Source organism: Ambystoma mexicanum, chromosome 5p, assembly GCF_040938575.1.
Source record: "Ambystoma mexicanum isolate Mex_15411 chromosome 5p, UKY_AmexF1_1, whole genome shotgun sequence".
NCBI classification, from domain to species: domain Eukaryota; kingdom Metazoa; phylum Chordata; class Amphibia; order Caudata; family Ambystomatidae; genus Ambystoma; species Ambystoma mexicanum.
In genome coordinates, this window is record NC_090930.1 from 141,096,867 (window position 1) to 141,112,971 (window position 16,105).

A 16,105-nucleotide genomic window follows, 5' to 3' on the forward strand; every position below is an offset into this window, starting at 1 on the left:
GTTACTGGATCTTCTGTGACCTGCTTTTGGGAAAGTTGGGGATAACACACATGTAGTGTAGGGGTTTTTTGGGGTGCTCCTAAGGATTGTTTCTAGGAGCTCCACTGTGACAGGTAGGACAGTCTGCATGGAGTCATACCAGGGGTGGTAGGTTACAATTTTGAGACCTTGTCAGCCGGAGTGGAGAGCATTTTATTAAAAGAAAAAAAAAAGAAACCTTTCGGTTTAAGACGGGCGGTTGAGATTCTGGAACCCTAGGAATTAGATGAATGAAGAAAGACTTGAATGACAAAGCGTGAAAGCCTGATGACAGTGTTGAGGTTACCAAGGAAAGCATGATTATTTGGGGCCTGCCTTAGTTAAAAACAAGCAATTTTGAAGGCATGAACGCAGCAGAAGGCCTATGAGATTGGGTGAGTGAGAAGTAAAAGATTTTTAGTATTTTTGCAACATAATGAATATAGCCAGCGATATGACCTGGCGGAGGAAGAATGACATATTCTAAGAAATACAGGCGCAGACTGCGAATTATGAACATTTGCAGACACGAGGTAGAAACAGATGGCCTCCAGGAAAATAAAGACAGCCATAAACTAGGGAAATATGGCAAATAAATAAAAGAGCGAGCAGAATGAAATAAGAATACCGGGAGGGCACCTGAGAGAAAAACTGTAAGATACCGGGAGGGCACCCGAGAGAAAAACTGTAAAATACCGGGAGGGCACCCGAGAGAAAATCTGTAAGATACCGGGAGGACACCCGAGAGAAAAAGTAAGGATACCGGGAGGACACCCGAGAGAAAAAGTAAAGATACCGGAAGGATACCCGAGAGAAAAAGTAAGGATTACCAGAGGGCACCAGAGACAAAAACGTAAGGAATACCGGGAGGGCACCCGAGAGAAAATCTGTAAGATACCGGGAGGACACCCGAGAGAAAAAGTAAGGATACCGGGAGGACACCCGAGAGAAAAAGTAAAGATACCGGAAGGATACCCGAGAGAAAAAGTAAGGATTACCAGAGGGCACCAGAGACAAAAACGTAAGGAATACCAGGGGGGCACCCGAGAGAAAACAGTAAGGATTCGCCTTGTTCCTGCGCTTTAAAGAGCGATCAGTAGAAATGTGAACCCAGAGCCCACATAATTGGGGACGATAGGCTACGGTGACGATTAAAGACGGCACAAATGGGGTTCGTTTAAACCCCATGTCGGGGTATTCATTAGAAGGCAGGTATATGTGTGTCCAGCTGGTGTTTGTCCAGTCTGTCAAGTGTCTGTTATAAATGTCCTGTTGTATGTCAAATGTAAGGAATTTTGTCTCCTTGTTGGTTGAAATCAAGTAAAAAGTTGAATGAGATTCTACATTTGAGAAGGAATCGCACATAGACTGATGATCTTGAGTAAATCAAAGAAAAAAATATATAATAAAAATTTGCGGGAAGGGGCTGGATTGGAGCTCGCTGCATTTGATGCTCGCTCATAGTAATGGGAGGTTTGGACTCACATAAGGATATCAATAGAAACAGAGTTAAGCCCGGGAAACATCGCTCCAATTGGAGGAGTGGGTTAAAGGTCCTGCCCACAAGATGTTATGCCGCGGCCACAAATTGAGCCTTAATCTAAAGCCATTTTACCTCGCATGGCAACTTACTTGCATGCCACATATACAAACAAAAAGTTAGAAAAACGCTATGCTACTCTCGAATTGTAAAGTATAAGAGCAAGGAAAGGAGGTAGAGCCTCCAACAGCTTGGTTGAAATATGCACTGGGGGGAGGGTTGTGACACCTGCAGCAACGCCTGCCCCGCCTGAAACAGGAGCCGAGGGAAGTAAGCCTAGGGGACTTCGCCCATTAAAGAGAGCTAAAAGCAACCACAGGTTATAGTAACCCCGCTTATGAGTCACCATCATACAGTACTAGCAAAAAGCAAGAGAAGGTTAAGGACAAGAATCTCACATCCCTAGCCAAGGGACAATGGGAGACACGATAATGCGTTAATGAAGGAGGGGATCAAGCACAGACAAGGGCATCTCTCAACAAGGGAGGGAGGTAAGGTAGAGGAAAGAAAGTGAAGACAGAACTGATGAGATAGCCTTTACAAAGGGCGAATGGATGGGAGGACAAATCTCATTGAAACTCGATGGGAAAGGAAGTGATGATGGGAGGCCGGAGGAGGAGTTAGATGAGGCACAGAGGAAGAAGAAAGAGAAGGATTTAAGGGACGGAAGGATAAGAAGGAAAGTTAGGCTAAGGCGAGAACAGCTTTATCGCAAAGAAGCAAGGAAAGCAGCTCGATCGCAAACCAAAGAGCAGCCTATGAACATGACAGTTAGAAACAGCAAAGGTTAGAAGAAAAGCAAAGGTACGTGAAAGAAGGGATGAGGAAAGTCAAGGGAAAAAGGAATATAGCGATAAGAAGAAAGGGAGAAGATAGGGTCAGAGAAGAAGCGAGGAAGCTCAAAAGGAGAGGTCACAGAAATAAATAAACAAATAAATAAATTGGGAAACACAGAAAATGAGTGGTTATCTTGAGTAAAAAAGGAATAAAAGGATAAGGGATACACTCAGAAGCATGTGGAAAACAAATAGCATTTATGAGGGTACCTGGCCAACAGAAAAAAGGAGCATTGGGCAATAAAAAACAACCAAGAAAAGGAGTATGGCTGATAAAATTGGGTCAATTAAACGAAGGAAAACTCGCAGAAACCATTTTAAAGTAAATATGGTGAAGTAAGCAAAACAACTTGTGAATGCCAGTAACAATGTTGATTTATTTTACAGACAAGCTATGGACCTCTTGCGTGGAAGCACAAGAAATCGTCTTCATGGCCTTAAATTAGGGAGAAAAGAGAAAAAGGTAAGTACTAGTTCACACCAAAAGGGTGTGACCACGCAATTGACCAACACTAAAGGTAAGAGGATCCAGGTGAGTAACAGGAAAAGGTAGCAGGAGACACAAGGTCTTCAGAAGTTAGCTGTTTTCCCAAGATAGGTATTATCAGGTGCGGAAAGAGTAGAGAAATAGATAAACAGCATGGCCATTCAAGACCACCTCAGAAAACAGAAGTAAAATTGAAGGTGAGTAATTATTTTTATGTTCCTAATGTCAAATGGAGTATGATAATAGAGGTATGCAAGCATTAGAATAGGCGAAACATTATTGGGAACAATAAAAGGTGGAGGCACATAGTTAGAATTGGTGCCATAGTTTAAGAAGACAGGGGTAGGCTAGATCAAGTTAGACAGGGACGGTGTGCAGCTAAACGCCTCTGTTTTATCTCCCTAGGATGAACACAAAGCACAAGCATAGACCATGGTCCAACTAATGGAAAAAGAATAGGAAGAATGGCTGCTGAGCCGAGGACGTATGTGCAGCTAACCAGGAAGAATGGCTGCTGAGCTGAGGAAGAATTTACTGCTAACCTGGAAGAATACAGCTAAGCTGAGCAAAGAACCAAACCAAAACTAAGTATCCCCGCGGGGTGGTTTGGGAATTAAGTATTTATGTGCACCAACGAATAGGGTAGAATGACCCAGAGAGTATTTTTGATAACAAAAAGGGAGAAAGGGGGCTTAAAGTCCGGAAGAAAACCTGACCCCTTGCAAATGCCTGAATTACTTTTTCCTTATTTCTTGACTTTCTACAGACGACGGGGCTCACCAAGGACGTTTCTTTCATCTACTGCAGACGTGCATAGAAAACCAGGAAAAGAGAAGATGTCCTTCTTTAATTGTTTTGTCTCCTTAGGGTTGCATGTGGCACCCGGAAGGGAGAATGTGTCCCATGATGGAAATAATGTGGTATTGTAAACAAAAATGTCTAAACCAGCTGACACAGTGCTAGGACTGGGGTGTATTTTAGTTGTGGTGTAAAAATGACCCACAAAAGGGAAATGTTTAAGAGGAAATGTTGTGTAGCTTGTCTAGGAGGCAGGGGTGTCAAATAAGAGGAAATGTCTCGATTTCTAGAGAACAGGGAATAACAAATGCGAAAGGAGAGGTTAAGGAAATGGATTGGTAGGAAATGTGTTGGATAGGTAGAGACCCGTTTACTTTACAAAAGAAACTCATTCTGTTTTTTATTACAGGTATACATCGAGGGACCTGTATGCCTTGGAATATTGCCATTGAACCGTGTAAGGAGAGAGGAAGGTCGTAGAGGAACCCAGTGAAAGCCTGACACTGAATTATGTCTGCAAAGAGAATCCCCCAACCCTGCATCCCCATGCTGAACTGTCCCCTCTTATGGACCTAATGAATAATTAACTCTTTTGAAAGAGAGACACTCTGAGAAAAAGGTGAACTTAATGTGAAAAAGAAAAAACGATGGACTTCTGGTCTAAGCATCAAAGAACCTGGGAGACCGACTGTGAAAACAGCACAATGGAGAGGGAAAGGCGACAGGACAGTCGGTCCACTAATGCCAAACTCATAACAACTACAACAGAAGATACAGAAAAGGAAAGAATGTGGACAAGAGGAAGGAACAAAGTGAAATGACGTTCATGGGCAGGAGAAGATGCTTAAGGAGAGATTGTACTTTGTTGGGGTGGGAGATGCAGACAAGGTGTGATAAACAGAGAGACAATGGGCTAATGGGTTACCTCAAAGCTTGACCAAACCTCTTGAGTCTCACAATGGCTGTGAATAGTCCAAGGCATACAGTTAGATTAAAGGCACACAATTACAGGAAGTAGGCCGTACATGGAAGGAGATGGCACACATGTTTGTTTTTAGTATGACAATACGTTAGTATATGCCAAATTATAAGATCGTGTTAAGAAATGTTTAGACAAATGGTAAGGTGAATGGAAATAGAATATGGTTTAAAGTTGTTGCCAATATGGGTTTATAATGTTACAACATACTGGTACTCAAAGGCATTGTGTTTATAAAGTCGAAAATGGCATTACCATGTTGTAGTGTGGTGACAAAGCACAGAATGGACAATGAGATATTCTATATGCAGACATAAAATCGCCTGGGCTAAATGCCTTTAACAAAATGCATGTACTTAGATTGTAACTAAAAGATGAAGAACTGAGTAGTGCTCAAAGTCTGTAATAATGAGCTCATTTTAAAAGTTGAGACGTTCAGGGCCATTAGCCTTCAGAAACTTGATTAAGGAGCAGAAACCATACAGGCCTGTTCGAAACTCTTGTCTGAAAAGTCCAGCTGCACAATTATAAGTTGAACCGAGCACCGAGACAGAGTGAAGAATGCATGTTAGAACGTATCTCATTTTTGAAGGGTTTAGTCCAATTAAATGTAATTGGACAATGAGCTAATGTAACAATGTAAGTGCTTAAGACTGTGCAGGGAGAGGTGGGGGCATTTTGCTCTCTCCCATTTTGCTATAAATATGTCTGTGTCATGCTGGGAGGGGAGTTCTCTTGGAGGCAGGGAACTTGGGCACTGCTGTTAGGGCTGTGCTGTGTCAGCTATGAGGTAATAAAGCCTTATGAACTTAACAGTCTCTGTGCTGATTTTGAGTGGTCCTTATTGAATTGTGATGGAGTATTTGAATCCTGCAACCCAACCTCCTCGAGGTGCAGCCACTTTGTCTTAAGGTATTCGAGGGCCAGCTCTGATCCCATGGGCCCGTCAGAGGTCACTGGTTCCTCGGTTACACGCCCGCAGAGAGGGTCACTATGAGATTGGTAACGCAAAGCTGCAGATATTCTGGGACTTTACGCTGGAGGTGCAACGTCAGAGGAGGTCATATGATGCTGTGAGAAGCCATCTTCGGGAACTCAACTTAAAATACATGATGTTCTTCCCGGCAAAGTTGAAGGTGTTGTCGGGAGGGAATTCATGGTTCTTTGCGTCTCCAAGGGAGGTATGGGACGTGTTGGACACAAGGTCACACAAAACGGACCCCCAGCCCGAGGGATTCAAAGAGGTGGCACACCAAGACACAGAGGAATGTGGGTAATGTGGAGGGGGAGATGAGTATGGGATAGTACTCCAGGAACTGGATATCTGGGAGTGAGGGGGCTGTGGGGATATGACACTGGAGTGGTGGTATGGGAAAGGTAGTGGATCCCCCAGATCAAACGACACTGTTGAGTGGGGGAGGGACGGTGGTTAGAGCACCAAGTTGGGGACAGGTGCGAGGGGGGTTGGGGACAAGGAGGGGATGGAAGGACTGGCACAGCAGCAATAAGGTATGTGGTGAGGGTGGGGGTGGATCCGGGTACAGGTACTAGGGATGCTGGGAGAGATGAGGGGGTAACTTGAGTGAGGGCATCAGCATTTTAGATGGGTAGGCTAGGAAGTCTGAAAATCGGGATATGGAATGTCCGGGGAATGGGGAGCTACCAGAAGAGGTGGAGAATGGGAGAGTTCCTGAAGAGGCAGGGGATACAAGTGGCTTTGATACAGGAGACGCATGCGGGTACAGAGGTGCTGGGGAAACTGGGGAAAATGTGGGGGGGGGCAAGTAATCGGGACGACGTATTCAACCCAGGCTAGGGGCGTGCTTATTTGGGTGGCGAGGCGGGTACCATTGAAGGTGGAAGCAGTATTAAAGCATGAGAATGTCAGAACGGTGCTTGTACAGGGCTCATGGTAGGGTAGGACAATTTGTTTGGTTATTTCGTACGGCCAAATGTGGATGATAAGGAATACTTTCTCTCGGTACTTTGCATGATGGGGGCGTATAGGGGGAAATGGTAATATGGGGGGATTTCAATAGTCACTTGGATGAGCGGTTGGATGGGTCAGGGAGTAGGGGGGGTGCCTAAGAAGTATATGATGAGGTCACTCCATAGGATCATTCAGAAACTTGATCTGGTGGAGGTGTGGAGGGAGAGACATGGGGAGGAAAAGGGCTATTCCTATTACTCGGGCGAACATGGCTTATATTTGCGCCTGGATTACATTGTAACGGGAAGGGAACATTGCCAGTATTTTAAGGAGATGATGTATCTGGGGCGCCCTCTGTCTGATCAATCCCCCTTAGTGGCTACATTATTTGGGACCAATGGGAGACCCCTGCGGCGGTTATGGCATCTGCAAAGAGAGGCGCTGCGGGATGGGGCATTTGTTGGCGAGCTTAGAGAAGGGATTAGAGCATATTTCGAGTTTAATGAGGGCTCGGTGGAATCTAGGGGAGTGCTGTGGGAAGCCTTTAAGGCGACTATGAGAGGGAAATGCCTATCCATGACAGTAGGGATGTGTAAACGGCTCCTAGACACGCTGCAGCGAACGGAGGCCCAGCTGGCTGAACTGGACATGGAGGCGGTGGGGGTGCCGGTGTTGGGTGAGGCTTTGGCACGGTAGTTGGAGCTCTACCAGGGAACCCTGGCAGAGCTGTCGCACTACGATAGTAGTAGGTGGGATGTTAGACTGCACGGAGAAGGGGATAAGGCGGGTAAGTTGTTGGCTTGGTTGATCAGCAGGGAAAACCCGAAATGGGTCAAAACCAAGCTTAGGTCAAGCACGGGGGAAATAGTTGGGACCCAGAAGGAGATTAATGAAGCCTTTGTGGCATTCTACAAGAAGCTTTATACGAGTGAGGGTGGGTATGTAGATGTCAATGTAGAGGACCTCATGGAATCGTTACAGCTACCGAAACTGGGGGAAGACCTGCGGGAGGAATTGGAGGCTCCGGTTGAGGAGGCGGACATTCGCTGGGTGATCCGCACAATGAGGAAAGGTACAGCGCCGGGTAGTGACGGACTGCCAGTGGATTTTACTCAGCGTTTGTTGACATCCTGGTGCCACAACTCCAGAAGGTGTATGAGGAAGCTTTTCAGAAGGGTTGTCTCCCAGAATCGATGAGAGAGGCAGTGATCACGGTGATCTTGAAAGAGGGGAAGGACCTGATGAATTGTACGGCGTACCGACCTATCTCCTTACTGAATGTTGATGGAAAGATTTTAGGGGAGATCCTAGCTGCTAGGCGGGCAAGGGGTGCGCCGAGCTTGGTCCACCCGGACCAATGCGGGTTTATCGGGGAAGGAATACATCTGGTAATATTTCTCATCTACACCACATTATGGATCTAGTGAAGTCACAGAAGTGTGACATGGCAATAGCCTCCTTTGACGCTATGACGGCGTTTGATTCCCTGGAGTGGAAATGGCTATTTCGGGTGCTGCAGGAATTTGGGTTTGGGGATAATATTTGTAGATGGCTGGCCCTCTTATATAAGAAACCACTGGGGATGGTGAAGACTAACAACTTAGTGGGCCTCATTCCGAGTTTGGAGGTAACCACACCGCTGTTTGCGGCATGGCTGCCTCCAAACTCGTTCCGATTCTGCCCTGGTGAATGGAGCAATTACCGGTCCATTCCAAGGTTGGTGGGACCGATAATTCCCCATTCACCAGGGCCCTTCCCCATTCCCATTTGAGCCCCTATAGGGTACCGTAAATTACGGTACCGTTATTAGCTATAAAGTCTCTTTGCGGGTCCCGTCCTTAATGCCTGCTAAAAGCAGGCGTTAAGGAAGGACCCGCAAAGGGAACTCGTAATAGGGCGGTAAGGGTTTAACGGCACGGTCTTGTTAACGGTGATCGTTAACCCTTACTGCCCTACTTGTAATGAGGCCCAGTGTCTGGGACAAAGGAACTGGGAAGGGGGACGCCGCAGGGGTGTACAGCTTCCCCAATTTTCTTTGCCCTGGCCGGAAATGAAGCAGGAGATCAAAAGCATATAGTTTCCCTTTATGCAGACGACTTGTTGTACGTGGTAGATCCCAAGGTGTATCTCCCAGAGCTGCTCGAGATACTGCGAAACTTCTGATACATGTCGGGTTTCCGCATTAATCCGGGGAAATCGGTGCTGTTCCCGTTAGCGGGGTTACAGGATTGTTCATTGGAGGAACTGCCAGAGTTGGGAATAAAGTGGGAGAGGGAGTCATTTCAGTATTTGGGGATACGGGTATTCCATGAAATGGAGGATATGTTTGTACACAACACAGGGAGGGCATTGTCAAAAATAGGAGACTCAGTCCAATTCTGGAAGGTTTTACCCCTTTCTTTGATGGGCAGGGTGGCGTTATGCAAAATGGTGATTCTCCCACAACTGCTTTATTTCTTTACTAATATACCTTATGTGGCAAAGAGAGTCTTTTTTAAAATGCTGGATGTTAAGATTAGGGAACTATTGTGGGATACGGGGAGGAGGAGGATATCCTTAGAGATACTGAGGAGAACTAGAGAGGAAGGGGACTGGGCCTCCCGAATTATGAAAAATATTTTGTGGCGGCACAGCTGCAGTCAGTGCTGGTGTGGGACCAAACGGGGGGGGGACCCTTAGGAGGTTGATAGGGCATCTGCTGCCAAATCGTTTGGTATCCAATTCCAATGGGTAATAAGGGGAGGACTACAGTGTTCGAGGCGCTGAGAGAGACATGGAGGAAGTATGTCGGTGGTACGGGGTTGGGGGACATTATGAGGGTAATTTCCCATGGGGTGCTGATCAGAAGCTCCGCCAGGCGATTGGGAGGGTAGGAAAACAGAGGCTTCGGGAGAAGGGGTGTGAAACGGTGGGGTATCTCTTTGAAGGTGGGAAACTACTTACCTGCAAGGAATGGTGCCGGAGGTTTGGTCTACGGCAGGGGCTTTTCTTAGCATATGGGGCAGTGGTTCGTAGGTCAGCAGAGATATGGGAGGGAATTCCGGAGGAGCCGGAGCTGTGTCCGGTGCTCCGAGTATTGCTAGACCAGACGGGGGGTAAGGCGCGTATTTCACGGATCTACAAAGCCCTGTAGGAGGGGAATTCTGAGGGGTAGTTGAAAGTTAAGGAGAAGTGGGAGGCGGACATGGAATGTCAAATACCAGGAAAAGAATGGGCACAGGTCTGGGACTTGGTCCGGAAGACATCAAGGAACGGCTGTTTCCAGCTGGTCCAATTTAATATTTTACATAGGACGTACGTGACCCCGGTGGTACTCCGGGCAATGAACATGTCGGATGAATGTACTAGGTGTGGTACGGCACAGGCTGGGTTCTGGAATATGATATGGGAGTGTGGGATAATAGCTGAGTATTGGGACAAGGTTATTAAAGGTGGGAATGGGTTGTTGGGGACCAGATTGGAACGGCGTCCGGAAACTTGTCTATGGGGTAGGCTCCCAGGGGGGAAAAGGCACAAAATAATAGAATGGGCCGGTTCCTGTTGATACTGGCTAAACGCCGAATGACAATAGCATGGAAATGCCCACAAGGCCCGGCGATAAACCTGTGGCAGAGGGATGTTCGGAGGTGGGGTATGGCGGAACTAACGATTTTGCAGAAGGTGGACATGAGATGGAAGTGGAGGATGTATCGATTCATTGGACTCAATTGCTGAATTACTTGTCAAAGACTAACGATTTACGGCTGCCGTGAAAAAAGCCTAGGTAGGGGTGTGGGGTTTGGGGGGTAAGGACGAATGGGGAAGACACGAACCAAGGGACTGGCGGTGGACCCACCCAATCCTCAGGGATACCATAGACGATGTAGGATTGCTTGCTGTGACCTATGGAAGGAACGGATGCCCGGATGGGTAATCTGGACACTGGAAGGGGAGGAGGGTAGGGTAGGGGGGGTTCGGTGGGGTTGTGAATTTGATGATACTATTAAAAGTCATTGAATGTGTTGGGGGAAGGGAACTGGGGGAGGGGTGAGGGAGGGGAGGGTGGGAGAAGTTACTGGTTTTTGGTTTGTTATTACAAAATGCCAATAAAGAGCGTTTTAAAAAAAACTGAAAGGAAGGACTTTGATGCTGCGCTGGGGGAAGTCCTCACTCAGAACAAAAGAATGTAATATCCTTGAAGCATAAGTAATTGTTCATCATTATTTGCTGAGAACATGAAACAATTTTCACAACAACATGCTTACAAGGTGAGCCACTTACACCCATGACATGCTGGGAATGCAAATCTGAAATCACCACCACAAACCAGGGGTCATTACCTGTCATGCCATCCTCAGAACCCGGGACACTATAAACCATGACATGCTCAGAACATGATACTGCTATTTTTCAGTATATTCTGCAAAAAAGTAGCCAATCACCAGGACATATTCAGTATAATATAAACTCACAAAATGCTACATTAAGTTCTAGAAACATGTTCAGAGACAGCACAAACAAAATAAGGGGGCTTTCAGACATTAAAAAAGTACTTCCTGGAAAGCTATGCTTTGAGCATGAATAGACGAGCAGAGCACTGCAATTGAGCATGCCCACATGCAAAGGGCCTCACATTGGGCAGATTTTACAGAGCAAACGCTTCTCTGTGAATGGTTTATAAATCTACAGCACACACAATAAATCGATTGACTGTGCAATAACAGATATTGTCACTGATAATTAAACCTTAAAAGAAGATTGCCGGAGTCCGATAAGGTATGTATGTAATGCTTACATTTACATTAGAGTGTTGTCTAATCACTATATGTATGCTACAATAAGTTTCCTCTACTGAGAATTTCATTTACATATGCAATATTCCTATGCAAATGTTCTAAATTATGGAATGCATCAACTATATTCAATCTCACACTTCAATTGTCTTCTAGATGCAGCCAGTTATTTTGTTCATTTTGACGTAGATACTTTGGCAGCCTGCATGGGGCGGCAAAGCTGCATTGGGTGGTGGAATAAAATGTAGGTGGAGCCTCCAAATATTACTGAATATAGCTGGGGGAAGTATTTCAAGCTGTAAACTACAAGCCAGGTATAAGAAGTCACTTTCCACCTCAATTCTACACATACACACAGCACACAATTTCTTACTCGCCAAGAATCTATTTTGAGTAGCTAACAGCTAGTGAACATTTTCAACCCTGGAATAGAGATTCACACACTGGCTATTGGCAATGTGGATGATGGAAATTTATATTTCAAAATAGACCCCTTATTATGCTGTGAGAGAACGCTGGAAGCAAATGAAACAAGCTATCTTAAGTAAGGCTATAGTATGTTGGTGGAAGGGCCACGTCATTATTGAAATGATGCTGTTAAAAAATGCTACATCATACCAGTAAGATATTCTACCTGCGCCAGGAAAGTGTGGCTGTCATATAGGTGCAAACTGCCACAGAACAAACTACTCTGCAAAGCAAAACGCTCATGGGGGTGGAGGGGAGAATAGGGTGAGGTCATAAATCAGGGAAGATAATGAATCAGTATCAGTTGTTGCTACTTACATGAAAGTAAGCTGAGATTAATATATTTATCAAGTCATACTAAGGACTGTTTTACTTATAGTTACTATAAAAGGAGAAAAGCAATTCTGTGTGAAGCGCAACATCTGCCTTTGCTACTTGGCTAAGGGAAGAGAAACGGTACACTGCTGCATCTGGATCTGTGTGGCTTGGCTGTGGCATATTTGTTTGCGGTGGAATTAACTGTCCATTTTGCTGCAAAACCAATTTTGCTGCGGCCAAAATTAACAAATCAACTTCCCCCCAAAAGAACCCCCCCACTTACCTTTTACGCGTCCGCTTTCATTCTTACCCTGCAACATCATTTCCATCCCTCTTATGTAGGTCAGATCTGACGCTGCAGGGTCTGCTTTCCTTTTTTCCCCCCCGCCTCCAGTCCCCCGCAACCCTAGCTCCCCATGTTCTATAGTGATGAACTAATTTGATCGATTTTAATCGATCGAAAGGTAGTGACCGAATTCGGCCAGATGTAGCATTCGATCAATTGCAAATTGGGTAATACCCTGCATCCATCTAGTTAATTGATTGAGGTAATTTATCTCTTCTTGTTTACACTTTCTTTTCCTCAAACTTCTTCCAGCAGTGGTTAGAAAAATTTCAAGTGGCTCGGAAAGGTTTACAATGCTAAGTTCAAGAAATGTTACTGACACAAAGTAAAACAAATTTACTAGTGCAACGTGCTAAAACATCATTAGTTACTGTATTTTTTCCAAGCATTATTTTACAGTGAAACCAAAGAGGGTCAGGCCTTTGTTTCCCCATTGAATCCTGAGTAATGTGCAACACAATTGCATTTTTAAGGTTTTGTAATGTCTTAAGAACACATCACTACTATGAAAGTTGAGTTTCTTTGATAAAATGTAATGAATGGTACTTAAGCAAGGGCGTAGCTAGCTGCATAGCAAAGCAGATGATCCCCTCTAGGGCTCCCTTCAAAGGTGTACTCCATGGATTCCATTTGTGGCACTAGCGGCATGGATCTCCATATGGCTCCACATGAAGGGGTAAACAGTGGATCACTGGCTGATTAATTCTGCAAAATTAGAACAACCCAGGTGATGGAGCATTCACCAACGGGGTCCTTCACTGTGTTGCAAAAAGTATGTAAGATGGGGGTGACAGAAATGAGCAGCCTTGAGGCCTTCATTATACTGTATTCTCATGTCATTAAAAGTGTACAAAAAGAATCAAACGTTAAAGAAAATGATATTGATTTTTAAAAAATGTTTTAATAAAATGCTGTAGTTTAATTAATAAAGTTTTCATTACATGTTTACACATTATTTTCTTTACAGTGTTCTCGACTATGATTCAATCATCCTTCTTACATTTTTATTTTTTAAAAGAGTGTTATTTCATTTTCTTTATTCATCAACTTCTTTCATTAGATTAAGCCAGAAATTAATTATGGTAAATATGAGTTTTTGTCCTTTCCTAAGAGGATCTGGTTCCATCTCTCTTGGGCATTCATTTGTTTAGTAGCAATCTTAAAGTAATCTCCAAAGAGTGAGCGTTTGTTATCCAATGCTGAACATTCCATGATAATATGATATAGGGTTTCCATGCATTCTTTCTTATTATAGAATCTACAATACTGTAAAGATGGTTCGATATGTTTCATTTTTGCTAGTCCGGCTCTAGTCGGTAGAATGTTAAGGCGTAGTCTTGAATACATAACGCGGATCTTAGTGTCAGGAAACAGAAGGAGGTACGATGGAAGTTGGTTTAAGCGTCTTGTCTCCAAGTCGCATTGCAAATTCCAATGGCATTTTGATTTTTCTGTCGTTGTCTTGATCCAATCGTTAAATTGTAATTTTCGTTTGGCTTGCTAAGAGCGATTAAGCAGCATTTCATGCAGTATTTCTTCATTTTTTTGTTGTTTTTCCATTTCAGATTTCCAAACCTCTAATGTTGTAGTAAACATCGCATTCTCTTTTTTCCTTAGAATTTCAATTGCTGGAATTGTGTCGTCGTTCAGCACTTTTCTATATAGGCCTATTTGTTTCCACACGACCATTGAAGACATGGATTGTGTCGCTACTTCACTCCTAATTCTTGGCATGGGAAAGGATGCCGGCAGACTTAGAATGTTCCTCCAAAACAGAGATTCCGGTTTTTGCCATATGGACATGGGGATGTTTATCATTGCTTCACTTCCATATGTCAAGGTCGGCATTACTTTCTCTTTGTAAAACGCGACAATTGGTTTATGGGAATATTTATCAAATTTGGCATGTAGATATTTACCTTGTTGTGCCAATGATTGTGCTTTTGTTATCAAGTGTTCAGTCCACTCTGTTTCTGATTTTGATTGGTTTACCAAAATTCCTAGATATTTGAAATTGGTAACAGTTGGCAGAGCTTTCTCTTCTAGGGTTAAATTAGTTTGAGTTAGTTTCTTAGTTCATACTTTCGTGAGTGACATTATTTTAGTTTTCGTTGTGTTGACTTTTAGTTCATTTTTCCACATATTGAGTTCCAGCGTGATAAAGCTTTGTTGGAGTCCGCTCAGGGTTTTGTCTAGCAGAACTATATATTTTTATTTAAACAAAAAAAGCTTTTTGCACGTCCCTATTTTACTTCCAGATGCCTTGAAAACCTGCCATTGTTTATGAGACCATACAAGAAGTCTTGAAATGTTATACTGACATTTTTAAGGGTAGCTTCAGATTCTGTTTGGAGGGAAGTTTGCTTCATGAATCCTTTAAGTATGTTTTTAAGCGAAAACAGATCAATGATTATGTATATCAAAATAATCATGATCTGCAGAACTTCCGGCTCCTAGAGTTTAAAATCACGTAACCTCTGTCAAAGACAGCAGAAATATTGCACAAGTTCTAATCTTGTAGTACAGACGGACTCTTCAGAGAGCAGCCTTGGACCGTTAGATATAAATGAGCCATCCGTCGTATGGCAGATATCAATACCTTATGAACAGTACTGGAGAGTAAGCCTAATACTGTCATTTATAGTAAAGGACAATGCAAGAAAAGGCCTAGTGTGCTAATAAAGATTGCGTGGTGTGCAGCAGTTGCAGATGAACTTTATAAGCATCCTGGAATTCCTTGCGCATTATCTTTTAAGAGGAATAAGGTTCTAGTGAGTGATGATCAGAGTAGATTTATCACTGCAGTGGGGCATTGTATAGACAGCAAGGCATTGGTATATGTTTCTGCAGAAGAGAAACCTGGTGCTGGCAACCCACTAACCCTTCATGTAAGGGCATCAGACACAAGGGCTATAACACATTCAAGGGAAAGTCAGCTGAGAGGTGAAAAAAGGCATAAAAGTGGAGAAGAAATGTTAAAGAGTTTGCTGTTCAACTGTAGGCAGGAAAAACTTCATAAGGAAATTACCCTTGCAGAAAGAGAGCCGCCCGTTATACCATCTCTGAGAATCTGTCAGGATGCCAGGCAGGAAGCAATGAACACAAAATTTGGTACACCCAAGTTAAAAGATCCTGTTTTGGCTCTTGCAGAGATGAAAAGTACTCAGATGTAAATAGGAGATATTCATACTATCTCTTATGATGCATTTATTGTACATTACTGGTCAGAAGAACAAATATACATTTTTAGAAAGTATTGTTCAAAGCAATCTTTCCCTAAATTTGAAGTGAATGCCACAGGCAGTTTAGTACTAAAATAAAAATGAATACATGGATTGTCTGCCCATATCGGGGTCTGGCGCCCATTCCAAATAAATAAACATAGACATAAACAATTGTAATCAATAGCGAAAATACTCAAATATGTGTGTCTCAAATTCTAAGTGAATGCCAGGATACCAGGATGCCAGGATTTTTTGGACATAAAAATGGCTGAACGATGCAGAGATTGCCTAAGGAATGTGTCTGTGACTTCTCCTATGCCTTACTTGGAGTGCTAAAAGATGCTCTAAATGTCAGGAACCGCGACTGGAAGTGCTGGAGCCGCTAGAGG